This window comes from Pleurodeles waltl, chromosome 3_1 (assembly GCF_031143425.1).
Source record: "Pleurodeles waltl isolate 20211129_DDA chromosome 3_1, aPleWal1.hap1.20221129, whole genome shotgun sequence".
Lineage (NCBI taxonomy): Eukaryota > Metazoa > Chordata > Amphibia > Caudata > Salamandridae > Pleurodeles > Pleurodeles waltl.
The window spans coordinates 1,004,858,888-1,004,873,252 of NC_090440.1; positions in this window are offsets into that span (position 1 = coordinate 1,004,858,888).

The following is a 14,365-nucleotide window of genomic DNA, read 5'->3' on the forward strand; positions in this document are numbered from 1 at the left end:
GATAGCTTCTTTGCACCCACAGCTGGCATTTCCTGGGCATCTGCCCACTCCCGACTTGACCGTGACTCTTGGACTTGGTCCCCTTGTTCCACAGGTACTCTCGTCAGGAAATCCATCGTTTTTGCATTGCTGGTGTTGGTCTTCCTGGCAGAATTCCCCTATCACGACTTCTGTGCTCTTTGGGGAACTTAGGTGCACTTTGCACCCACATTTCAGGGTCTTGGGGTGGGCTATTTTTCTAACCCACACTGTTTTCTTACAGTCCCAGCGACCCTCTGCAAGGTCACATATGTTGGGGGTCCATTCGTGGTTCGCATTCCACTTCTAGAGTGTATGGTTTGTGTTGCCCCTATCCCTATGTTCCCCCATTGCATTCTATTGTGACTATACATTGTTTGCACTGTTTTCTATTGCTATTACTGCAAATCTTGGTATTGTGTACATATATCTTGTGTATATTTGCTATCCTCATACTGAGGGTACTCACTGAGATACTTTGGCATATTGTCATAAAAATAAAGTACCTTTATTTTTAGTATATCTGTGTATTGTGTTTTCTTATGATATTGTGCATATGACACTAGTGGTATTCTAGGAGCTTCACTCGTCTCCTAGTTCAGCCTAAGCTGCTCTGCTAAGCTACCTTTTCTATCAGCCTAAGCTGCTAGACACCCCTCTACACTAATAAGGGATACCTGGGCCTGGTGCAAGGTGTAAGTACCTCTTGGTACCCACTACAAGCCAGTCCAGCCTCCTACAATCCTGGAGGAGGGGAAGGACGAAACAGCTGCCTCGGACCTAGGACCCAGAAGAACAGCATGGCAGCCCACAGCCTCCTGGCCAGTGCATCACAGGTGCCGCCACCTCAGTCAGAGTTCCTGACCATACCTGCTGCCGCACCCTCCCGCTCCACCAGGACTTTGCTCTGATGCATCCTGCAGTGAATGGACTGGATGGAGAGCCAGCTCACCAGCATAGAACAGAGCATCATCCAGCTCCGGACAAATAGTGACAGTGCTTTATTTTAAGCACTTTTTTTTTTTGGTGGAATGGATTTGTTGTGGGTGAGAGGGTGGGGGATTTGGGCTGGGCTTCACTTTAGACTTTTTGTTCGACTTTTTGGGGACAAGGTTATATATTTTTGGGGAGAGGGTTGGGATGTTTGTGGGTGGAGAGAGAGGGTTTTGTATTTATAAATAATAAAGGGGATATTTTTTACTTCATTTGCATCTCAAATCTTTATTTTGGTGTTTTAGACTTTTAGTTTGCACTGCTGTCTTTTAGTGTAGTCTGTTATTTTTAATGTGGTAAAAATAGTCTATGTCAGTTACTTAGACCCTTGCTTTATTACCCTATGCAACTATTATTGACCACTAGGGGATGATTGCCCTTGCCTGTTTTTCCTTCAAAAACCTACTACACACAGACAACATCTTCTTCAGTAGGAGTTAAATACTAACTGAACAAGCTCACTTCAATCCATAGTTCTACTCCTACCTGAATAGATAAAGCGAGGGAGTCTTCTTCTTACTGCAGAATTTTCCCAAAATGGCAATCAGGGGGTGGTAGGTAGGTAGTAGTAGTAGCAGGCTACCATGCTAACAGGAAAGATAGAACTTGACAGAAGGTGCCACTCTCACCTATGCGGACTCCAACTGCAGGATTAATTAACAGGTTACCCATCACTGTCAACTTGATTGAAAGCAAACAGAGTTAGTGGGTCATCATCATGTATCATAACTGTAGGAAGACTGAGACCAAACTACCACATTGACAGTATTGATGCACAGTAAAGAAGACCTGATATGATAACAAAAGATAGCAATATCAATTTCTTGTGAGCAATGTTGGGGAGCTATAATATAAAACTAAACTTAGGGAATGAGATCATGGAGTCAGAAGAGGGCTCAGACTTAAGAGTGTTTGGACCAGGTTAAGCATTTACGGACCACACACACAAGCCATCAATGGAGATGTTGACGGGACCGGTGTGGAATATTGCTCAGGTAATAGAAGGTAGAAGGTCGTGCAGGGAGTTGATGTTGCTTTCACCACATCCGCCCCAGCAAGTGTGTGATTCATTTATGGTGTAAAATTAGGTCACACCTCAAAAAATCTCACAGCCGAAGGGAAGAGGGTTAGGGGCTCAATCAATGGATGCGAAAGGGGATTTGGGGAAAAGAGTGACAAAGAAAAAGACTGCACAGAAGAAATCACACCAATATTCATTGGGGTGCTGAGCAGCACACCATCATCAATGTGTTGTGGAAGGAAATAAAGGGATAAGTAAAGAAGTATTACACAGTTTAGTAAATTCATTGGAAACAGTAGCTGTATTAGAGATTCAAGGAAAATGACAAAAGAAAGCAAGGTAAGCTTCATGAGGATTTAGGAGTGTACCCAGAAGACTCAGAGACAGAGCAAGAACATAAGAGGAGTTTCACATTTGAGCTAGCAATGCAGCAACCACATACTCAGCAGCATGTCCAAATCAACGCATCTCTCTCCATTTCACAGAGCTGAGCGAGTACTAGGCCTCAGAGTCTTTGCCATCATCATGGGTTCTCTTTGAAGTAAAACATTTTCTTCTTTCTAGCTGTTGAAGTAGTCCTTCCCTGAGTCCTTCCATCTTCCCCTCCAGATTCAGAGTAACTCTGTCCCGGTCCCAAACCAAGCAAGGTAGGCGTGTGAAGTGCACTACTGTTGAAGAGCAAATAGAGAAACAGAACTGGAGTATTGTTTTGTGTAGATTTGTGTTTGGTAACTAAGGTGGTTGGTTTGTTATGAGGAACCAGAAAAATGAAGTAGACCCTGCAAAGTAAGTTTCACTACTTTTGAAAGACCATTCAGTTTCAGGAAAAAAATATCACCCATCAGCCCCCAAACACTACAAATCATCGGAAACAAGTTTACAGTTTTGTTGAACTCCCTCCCTCACTGCCAGCCACCATATACATCAGTCATCAGTCACAAATTCACAATCACAATCAATCAGTATATCACCACACATTGGTGCAATAGCTACCTAGTTACCTCTTTCAATCCAAGCACAGTGGTTGAATAAAATATTCACTCTTTGATGGTATCCACACATTGGAATTAGACATTGGCACTGGCAGACTTTTAATCAATGATGTTCTACGGCATCCCTGCTAGAGAGGCAGGTAGAGTGCCAGACGTTGGTCAGCTAACATGCTTGATTCAGACCAATCATCCTGTTCCTCCTCCTCCTCCTCCTGTGGTGCTTTAGGAACGGTGTAATCAGGTGGTATAAATAGCTTGTTCATTTTGATCATGGTCAACCTCTCCAAGTTTTGAGGAGAAAGACTTGTCCTTCTCACTGTAGCAAATGCACCTGCTACACTGAGCACATGTTCAGCAGACACACTGGCTACAGGACAAGCCAGAAACTTTCATCTCAACACTACAAAAGAGGGTCCCACGAAGCCGGAGGTCAACTCAGGGAGCTGAGCAATGCAGGACGGAGTGCTGGGGATCTGGGCTTGGCTGTGCACAAAGGATTCCTTGCAAAGGTGCACAGAAGCCCTCGCAGCTGCAGTTCATGCAGTGCACAGGATTACTGTCTGGAGAGGGGAGGCAAGGATTTACCACATCCAAATTTGGACAGTTGGACCACTGAATAGTCTGGGCCACTTTGGTCCACCACCTGTGTTTCAGGGGTCACACTCGCCAGGATGAGAGGGGTCCCAGAGTACCGGTGACGCTGAAGTTTGGTACCTGCTGAAGCAGGGGGAAGATTCTGTCGACCCACGGGAGATTTCTTCATGGCTTCTAGTACAGGATGAAGGCAGGCAGCCTCCAAAGCATGCACCACCAGAAACAGTTGAGAAAGCCGGCAGGATTAGACGCTACAATTTTGCTGGTAGTCTTCTTGCTACTTTGTTGCAGTTTTACAGGCGTCCTGGAGCAGTCAGCGGTCGATCCTTGGCAGAAGTCGAAGAGGGAGATGCAGAGGAACTCTGGTGAATTCTTGCAAATCGTTATCTGAGGAAAGGCCCACTGTAGAGACCCTAAATAGCCCTCAGAGGAGGATTGGCCACCTAGTCAGGAAAGCATTTATCAGGAGGGGTCTCTGACATCACCTGCTGGCACTGGCCACTCAGAGGCCTCCAGATATCCCTCACACCTCTGGATTCAAGATGGCAGAGGTCTGGGACACACTGGAGGAGCTCTGGGCACCACCCCTGGGGAAGTGACGGACAAGGAGTGTGTCCAGTTTCACGCCGGAGCAGGGACTGGGGGTTGCCTGAACTGGTGTAGACTGGATTATGCAAGGAGGGCACCATCTGTGCCCTTCAAAGCATTTCCTGAGGCTGTGGTAGTCTACTCCTTCCCAGCCCTTAACACCGATTTCCAAAGGGAGAGGGTGTAACATCCTCTCTCAGAGGAAATTCTTTGTTCTGCCTTCCTGGGACTGGGCTGCCCAGACCACAGGAGGGCAGAACCCTGTCTGTGGATTGGCAGCAGCAGTAGCTGCAGAGAAAACCCAAGAGAGCTGGCTTGGCCTTACCCGGGGTCCATAGTGGAGCCCCGGGGATGCATGGGATTGGCCCCCAATACCAGATTTGGCATGGGGGGACAATTCCATGATCTTAGACATGTTACATGGCCATATTCAGAGTTACCATTATGAAGCTACATATAGGTATTGACCTATATGTAGTGCACACGTGTAATGGTATCCCCGCACTCACAAAGTCCGGGGAAATTGCCCTGAACTATGTTGGGGCACCTTTGCTAGTGCAAGGGTACCCTCACACTTAGTAACTTTGCACCTAACCTTCGGCAAGTGAAGGTTAAACATATAGGTGACTTATAAGTTTCTTAAGTGCAGTGAAAAGTGAAAATGGCTGTGAAATAACATGTGCGTTATTTCACTCAGGCTGCAGTGGCAGTCCTGTGTCAGATTTGTCTGAGCTCCCTATGGGTGGCAAAAGAAATGCTGCAGCCCGTAGGGATCTCCTGGAACCCCAATACCCTGGGTACCTAGGTACCATATACTAGGGAATATTAAGGGTGCTCCAGTGTGCCAATTAGAATTGGTGAAATTGGTCACTAGCCTATAGTGAGAATTGTAAAGACAGAGAGAGCATAAGCACTGAGGTTCTGGTTAGCAGAGCCTCAGTGACACAGTTAGTCACTACACAGGTACACACATTCAGGCCACAAACTATGAGCACTGGGGTCATGGCTAGCAGGATCCCAGTGAGACAGGCAAAAACAAACTTGCATACATGTAAAAATGGGGGTAACATGGCAGGCAACATGGTACTTTTCTACAATAGCAAAGCGTGATGTTATTTCATATGGGTCACCTGGCCTCCCGTACCATAATGTGATTCAGGCTTACCTTGATGAACACTTGCGTTGCAAATGGAGCATATGGCAATGGTCTCCTCCTGTTTACAAATCATAAAAAAGTCCCAGACTGGGGAGGAGTACTTTCATATTGGGCCACTGCCAATGCCTGAAGAAGAACTGGATATGGATATTCATGGGTGTGTCTATTGCCTCTCTGAAGTACATACTTGTACTGAGGTAGGGATTGGTGCAGGTCTCTGCTGTGGCCTTACAATTATGGGGGCTGGCGGTGCTGTCTTTGCCACATCCCTCGGAGCAGGTTGGATAATAAATGTCAGACTCCTCTGTGCCAGTTTCCACCATTACTGCATCATCATCATCCTCGTCATTATCCCCTTCCATGTTTCTGAGGCTTTCTGGAACTTTATTTTTACCTTGCCCTCCCGGATTCTGCTGGGGTCCCCTCCATGTCCCTATCATTGTCATCAGAAGTGATGGTTGGAGAAGATGGTGGAGTCCCCTTCCTTTTCCTTGCTGGAGATCTGGGAGCCCTTGATTCCAAAAGAGGAGGCCCTTGCTCAACAGAAAGCTCAACTGCTAGTTCTGCTCAAACATTGGGGGGATCTGGCTGCTGTCCACTTTGCTCTGTTTCCTGAAACAATTAGGTACTACTTTTCAAAAGGGACAAATCCAATTCAACATCACTGCTCACTGGCGTTGCAATGATTGCATTGGCTGGCTCACTGACAGACATGGTCTTCAGATGGGGTGGTGCTGTTGATGCAGGAGTGCTCCCAGGTTCCTCCCTGGAGGCCGGTGTGGCAGGAACAGGTCTCCCGAAAAAGGTTGCGGTTGGCATGCCATTGGTGTAAAGCGGCTTCTTCTCACTGGCCACTTTCTTGGGAGCAACTTTCTTTGGGGCAGTCTTAACTAGCACTAGAATGGCAGTGGCACTAATGCACAAGCAAAAGAGTTTGGTGCTAGTTGACCGAAGTAACCTTTTCTTTGGCAGTACTGTGGGTGATGTGAGGTGTCGGCTCTGTAGACCTAAAAACAACCAAACAAGAAAAACATTTAGTGAAACATGGCATTTTTGCAGCAGGTTGAAAATAGTACAGAGAAATTCAATCTTAGAGCAGTTGGTTACTTATCTAATATACCTAGCATTTAATCAAACATTGTAAAGGCAAACCACACCACCACAACATTAAAAAATTACATTTAAAATCAGACAGCACAACAGGAAAATCTAGCTTTTTGCTTTATCTCCATCTGTTGTAGAAGACACCTAGGGTAGTCGGAGAGAGGTGCATGGGTAAATGGAATAATCCTTTAAATAAAAAAACCTATAGTGGCAAGGTGGTCCAGGGGAAATGGAATAATCACTAACAAAATGAATTATGCTGTTGATTTGTCTGCCGTGTTCCACAGCCAGGGTGTCTTGGAGGAAATGGAATTATACCTAAGAAACTGAGACCCAGATTTAGGAAGGCCTAGCGCCTCCTTGTGCCACATTAGAGTTATTTGTTTTACACTAAAATGGCCACACCAGATTTACAAAGCGGCGCAACCATGCATTACACCACTTTGAAAACCCTTGCAGGACATTATGCCTGCGCCAGGCATAATGTATGCAAGGGGGAATTCCCCCAATTGAGGGGCTGAAATAATGGCACAAAGTAAACTAAAAGATATCTTTGCACCGTTTTTTTGGCATTTTTAACACCTGCTCAGAGCAGGAGTTAAAAGGGGGTACACCACAGGTTACAATGGGCCCCTGTGTACTGTTCAGGTGGCACTAACCCTGAACAGTACATCAATAGCGTCAAAAATTCTGATGCTAGTGCCCCCTCCCTGCACCATATTTTAAATATGGCATACACATTGTGCCGGTAGGGGGCGCTAAGGGGCACAAGGAAAGTGGCGCTGCTGTGGGTGCAGCACCACTTTTCTAAAATCTGCCCCTGAAAGTTGTAGTGCAGCTGTGATTCTTTGGTGGATGGAGGAATGGAATGGATCGGATGAATGAATCTAGGTAAAATTAAGAATTAAATAAAAATAAACAATTATAAAAACATAAAATAAAAATAAAATATAAAAATTACAATTAAAAAGAAATAAAAAAATTAAAGTTAAAAAAGTAAAACAAACTATACAAAATACATCTAAAATATGAAAATTAAAATAAAAAATAAATTTAACAAAATGAAATGAAAAATGGCATAAAAGCAAAATTAAAATTAAAAAATGTAAAACATAAAATAGAAACAAAATAAAAATAGAAACGTAAGAAACAAATGATCAATAATTAATGACGTTTGTATATAAGCCTTTGTCAAAGACACACTGGCTACACAGTGTACGCGCAAATTGGCTGCCAGCCAGCCACATGATCAAACAGCAACAACAAGAAGCAATAGGGAAGCATGGAGAACAAAGAATACATGCAAGCCTATGGCAGAGGGACACTGGCTGCTTGCACAGAATGGTTGCCAGTAAGTCACTTCATCAAACAACAACAAGGAGCAAGGAGGAAGCATGGAGAACAAAGAACACATGCAAGCCTACGGCAATGGACACTGGCTGGATGGACACAATGTCTGCCAGCCAGCCACATGGTCAAACAACAACAAGGAGAAAGGAGGAAGCATGGCAAACAAAGAACACCTGCACAGGCACAGGACATTAGGTCACCAGCCACATGGCCATAGGTCACCAGCCACATGATCAAATAACAACAATAAGGAGTAAGGAGAACAAAGAAAAACACATCTAAGCCTATGGAAAATGGACACTGTTTGCATGCACAAAATGGATGCCAGCCAGCCTCTTGGTCAAACAACAACAACAAGGAGCGAGGAGGAAGCATGGCAAAAAAAGAACACATGCAAGCCTATGGCAAGGGGCCCTGGCTGGATGGACAAAATGGCTGCCAGCCAGCCACATGGTCAAATCACAAGGAGAACAAAGCAGAACACTTGCAAGTCTATGGTAAAGGGGCACTGGCTGCATGCACAAAATGGCCGCCAGCCAGCCACATGGTCAAACAACAACAGGGAGTGTTGTAGTTTGACTCTTGCTCTAAGCAAGGCTGATGGTTTAAGGATGACAGCTCTTTTGTTTGTAGGTGACTAGGCCAGTCCTACAACAACCCAACGGTCATCCCAACCCTTCCGGCTCACAAGCAGTATCTCAGCAAAAACCCAAACAGTAAAAGATGATTTGTGGCAGCCTTTACACATGGACTCAGGAGGGCGACATCTCGTGTAGGTCATGGTTAAACAGGAGATTACCCTTTTCTCACATGAACAGCATGTCTCAGTCATACATACAGGCAATAAAGGAGATGCAGTGAAGTTTCAATAGGTTTTCTTAACAAGACTGCAATCTACAATAAATTGCATGGGCTGCAATGATTAAGATAATGAACAACGCAAGAAACAGAATGGTAAGACAGTTATGAATACAAAGACCCACCATCTTGCAATATCATGAAATATGAAATAAATGTGAAATAGGCCCTAATACCCTAACATGATGAACCTAATCTCTAACCTAAAGAGGGCTAGGTGTGTTAAACCTAATCTGCCAGTACCATGTCCATGAGAAGGGCCCCCCAAATCTTGTTACCTTGGAATGAGGTCTCTAGATCAGACTCCATGGGGACATGAATACTGGGTCAGCATTGAGGCGACGTTTGGCATAGATAGCATCGATGGCATCTGGTAGGAATCCCTTTGATTATCTGGTCTGTATAAGATGTATTTACATAGATCTGGTAGGACCCCTGACGCAGGTATGTTCCCAAACAATAGATGAGAAGGCATGCTGGGGGCGGCAATTATATAAACAATTCCCTGAAATGGTACATTTTGTTACTGTCACACGAAAGTGGGAAAGTACATGATGTGAATACCTACATATCTCATTTATCTTTGATGCTGATAATGACGCCTTTACAGAGTGGCACTGATAACGTGAAACCAAAACATCTTCCTAACTATAAACATGGCAGCCATCTTGGAAGAAATAATTAAATAAGTGTTCTAAAACAGAGCAAGCTAAGTAGGTTAAAAGTCACTATGTGACAGTGCACAGGCCTGCAAGCCAAAGGCTAAGCTAAACTCCTGATTCCCATTAAAACTAAATAGGATCCACGTAAGGAGCAAGGAGGAAGCATTGAGAACAAAGAACACATGCAAGCCTGTGGCAAGGGACACTGGCAGGATGGACAAAATGGCTGCCAGCCAGCCACACAGTCAAACAACAAGGAGCAAGGTGAACAAAGAACACATGCAAGCCTATGGCAAGGGACACTGGTTGGATGGACAAAATGGCTGCCAGCCACATGGGCCAACAACCAAAACAAGGCACAAGGAGGAAGCACGGAGAACAAAGAACACATGCAAGCCTATGGCAATGGACACTGGCTTGATAGACAAAATGGCTGCCAGCCACATGGTCAAACAACATCCTCCTATGCCATCAAATATTATTACCGCACAATATATATATACTTTTTTCAAAAAAGTGATGCTGTGATGACTACTAGTACTGATCTGGGCCAACTGGCTTAAATGGCCTTTGTGAAATCTAGGCCATATACTAAAATAATATTGCACATGTTTCAAACATGCAGAAAAGATACTGAACTGTGCAACAATTTTCGTTTACAAATGGTGACAAATCAATTAAATGCAAAATAAATCATAAGTAGGCCACCCACCACTATACATTTTTAAAATCAAATTAAAGTACAAAGCAAAGCTGGTGCATGCCCAAGCAAACAAACACCCTTATTCAATAGTTTTGGAACTTGTGTGATTACACAAAAACAGTACTTAAATCCAAAGGTATATCCAGGAGAAAAGAGAGTTATCCTTCCACCTTGAAATCCAAGTGAAAAGTGACCAGGGGATGGACAAAGCACTGGGAGGAGCCTACTGGAAAGGAACAGGAAGTTGGAATCTCTGACACACTCCCTTCCTGTTTGAAAAAAAAGGCTTCTCAGTCTGAAAAACAAATTGTAGGGTCCATTGGAGAAGAAATTCTAATCAAAAAAGCTCTTTTCTGCCTCTGGTGTAGCAAATCTATTTCAGAAGTGAGTTTGCACTTGTGAGCCTCCCATTTTGGCTTCCAGCACAGCAGGAAGCAACGCAAGAGAATGTGAAGTCTTGCACGTGCTCTCTAGCGGCCCAGGAAAATTGAGGCACTGGCGAGAGAGAGCTAAAACCCAATCTTGCTACCGCGAACAAACTCTGCCCCGAGCCGGAGAGCAGAGCATGGAAACTCCATGCCACTCTGTGCAGGGCAGAGTGTCCATATTCCGCTAACTCCATCGGCGGAGCGGAGTTCTACACCCAGGCCTAGTTTAAAAGAGTGCATGTCTGTTTGGGTGGCTGTCTTGTGATGGCCAGCTAGACATGCACATTTTCAATCTCTCTAACCTAGCTGTCTTAGACTACTAGGTTAAAAAATGTATAGGCCTGGAGTGCTCTTGAGAGCATTGAGGGAGGCCACTCCCTCCAGTCCTGTTGCTGCTCTCATGCTGATTAGCAGCATGGGAGCAGCACCAGGATTGGTTAGGGGAATTTCCTGGAGCCCGCGGAGCCTAGAAGAGTCAGAGCAGAATATGGACTGGAGCAAGGATATGGGGCAGCAAATGAGATAAGTGGCTATTTCTCTTTGTTTACAGTCACCAATCACCCTGTATGCATGCATCCACCCACCACCCATTTGCCTCCCCCCACTCTAACTACATTTCAGCCAAAGCTGGCAGGCACCCTAAGAGATTTTTAAAAACACAAAACTTTAATGGAAAAACACATAATTTCACTATTAATAATAATACTCAATTGCAATGTACAATTGATCACATATAGTAATAGACTCCAGCACAACTCAAGCTGTTTTAAAAAAAAGCTGTGTTTTAGAATAAGTTACACTAGCAACATCACCCACTGTTTGACATTAAAACCTGTAGGCCCTATTGTGATAGTAAGTCTCTAAAAGCAACCCCCAAAATATCTATTGTTCTCTTTGGATCATAAGAGATCTTCTCATGGAAGAAGACTAATAATTATGTTAAGATTGGGTATTTTACCACTAAATGACTTTAAGAAATGGAATTTGTGATTTTTGCTATGGGGGTTCACACTCCTTTCCAAAGCATAATGGTTGTAGTGGTGTTGTAGTGGTGTTATTAAAAAAAAAAGATTTGTACTGTTGTGTCTGATATTCAGAAGCTATAATCAGCTGAGGTGTGGAATGTAGGTTTTGGCCGTGACAGTTTTACCAACTGCCATTTTGGTATAGAAGTTAGTGTAATTACAGGGAAATGTTTCTATCCCTGGTAAGCGGGGCACCAAATAAAGAGCAATTCTTGTTGTTGTTGACATCTTTCCCCAAAAGGGTTTCGGCATGCATTATGGCAACCACTTACAGGAAAACAACACTGCTGCAAATTTGTCATACAGTGACAGCACAGGGAATCAGTTTCCACTTGTTACTTCAGGAAATAGAACCTCAAGTGGGGTACATTTCCATTTATCATATGGCAAATTTTCCCATGCAGTGGTAGGATTTATCCCACAACAGGGGCACATTTAAAAATGTTTAGCTCAAGACTGCTGTAGCATTCATGGTAGAACAGAATAGAAGGCCAACCACTGATGTTCAAAAGGCTGCCCTTAATTAGTAGCCTCTACACATCTTTATTTTAGCATTAGTTCTGCCAAATTTGTGGTCCCAGCAACAGAGCCCCTCCAGCACTCTTTCTGGCAGTTTACCTTTTGGACACTGGAATGCATTGTTAGCAACAAGAAGTCAAACAAGTGTGCATGTAGAATAGAGCAAAATATCTATTCAGACCTCATAGGATTTGGTACATGACAAAGTACATGACAGCTTGACTATTTCTAATAAAAGTGTAATACGTCACTGGACATGGCTCGTCAAATGTCTCTGCAATGCATTAATTATACTTTCTTGAGGATCAAAGTTGAATCCTGAAATCCTAAATTGTAATTAGAGGACTCCCTAAATCCATAAATTTTCTAGGCAGCTGTGGAAGAGGCATACATTACATATTGCCAATGGGGACTGACGTGGCCATTTGAATGACTCCCAGTCTGCCACAAAGATCTTCCTTTGTCTTGATGACTTAAACAGTCTTTAATAATGACTGTTTGAGAAGTGGAAAAATGATGTAGAAGTTCCATTGCTCAAAAGCAGTCAATTTCTTTAGTGCCATATGTATGTCCTGTAAAGATATTTTACCTTGCTTGTGTAGCTTAGTTTCGTAGTCAATTATTTACTGCTTACACTGTAATTCATTGCTAGATTTCCAACTGAGAAACTTTAGTCTGTTTCATTTCTATCAACTGGTTTCTCACGTTTTACCCAGTTTTACCCCATGCAACACCCTGCCATTACTTGTACCCCCTATTACTCCCCCTCCCCCTTTCTGATGCCTGTCTCCAACCCCCACTGGAAAATCACCAACAACAAGCTCATAGAGGTCACCATCCCAAACCTCACCCTTTCTTTATGTGCATATCCAGAGAGAAAATAAAAGCAAATGTAAACTTGTGAATCATTCATCAGAATCAGCCAATGTTGAGAAGAACTCCATTACACTACTACCAAATTCACTCAATAGCCAAACACAGGTTGCCATTTAACTGTGTTTTGGACTGAAACAATGGCAGCATTTCTTTCACAAAAGCTTCTGAAGTGAATTACATTTTGTAGGATTTACTGAACTTAGAACTAGTACTCTACATTTATTAAAGTGATGGATACACTATCAGGAATTTCACCATTTATCAACTGTGTCTTTAGCACAATTTGATACTCCTTAAAACAAGTATGTACATCTCACTCAATTGGCTTCAGAAGTCTTGTCATGTCAAATTCCACTCACCTGAAATTCCAGGACTTCTATGGAAGCTAAGACCTTTTACTACTTCCCAGTGAGGGTAATCCTTAGTATCAGAACAGATGACTGATATGGGTGACTAACCTTGGGTAGAATGGGGGAGGGGAGAAGAGAGAGAGAGAGAGAAAGAGCAATGATACTGGGTAGTTGGATATTAATTCTTCTCAGCAGGGCCCCTAAAGTTTTAGTGGTAATTGCACTTCTTCAGTCAAAGGTGCACTGCAACAATAACACAATAAATTCAACCATACATAAATGATTTACAATCAGCCTGAGGTGTGAGTCCTTAATAAAACATACCAAACAATAATAACTATAAGAAATTCAAGTTCACGTGAAGAGCCCTAGCGCACAGACCCCTGAGCTGATTCCTGAGCATGTATTCTTTAGCCTCTGCCCAGATGATTCCAAAATCTTTTACATGTCCTTAAAATTATGTTACTTCACACAACTATTATATTCCTTTAGCCAAAGCATTCTTACTCAAACTCAAATTGCTAGAGTTTTCTTAAATAAAAGCAAGATACCAAAACTAAAATAATCCAGTTAGTGCACAAAAATGCTCCTGTCCATTTTTAATGGGCCAAAATAGCTGCAGCATTAAATGAGGATGGGCATAGTCTAAGCGACTGGGGCACGGTGGTGCAGGCTCAATGATCAGGTTCCAGGTTTCACGATAGTTAGATGATATCATTAAGCAAGAGGGTTCCAAGAGGGGGCCTCCAGCAGCCAAGTGAAGGTGTTTGGCCTACTCTTATTGCATGCAGCAGGACTCAATAATAAATCATGCTGCTGCCGGGAGACATAGCTCTCTGTTCACACAGATTGATGAAGCTATGCAGAGGACCGAGCCTAAAAGCAGTATTTATTAGCTGCAAATGGTAATCTGGAGCCTTCTTGAAGAATACAAGTGGCATTTCTTGTCAATTAGATGGTGGTCTCCTATAGGAGACAGAGATAGTAAATAGAAGGTTGAATAAACAAACACATTAGGCACTGGAGCTTTGCTGAAGATTACAATGTGTCAACTGTAAATTAGAAGGCTGTCATTGGCAGGAAACTGGGGTAGGAAATGGCTGCCTTTAATTAGATGGAGGGTAGCAG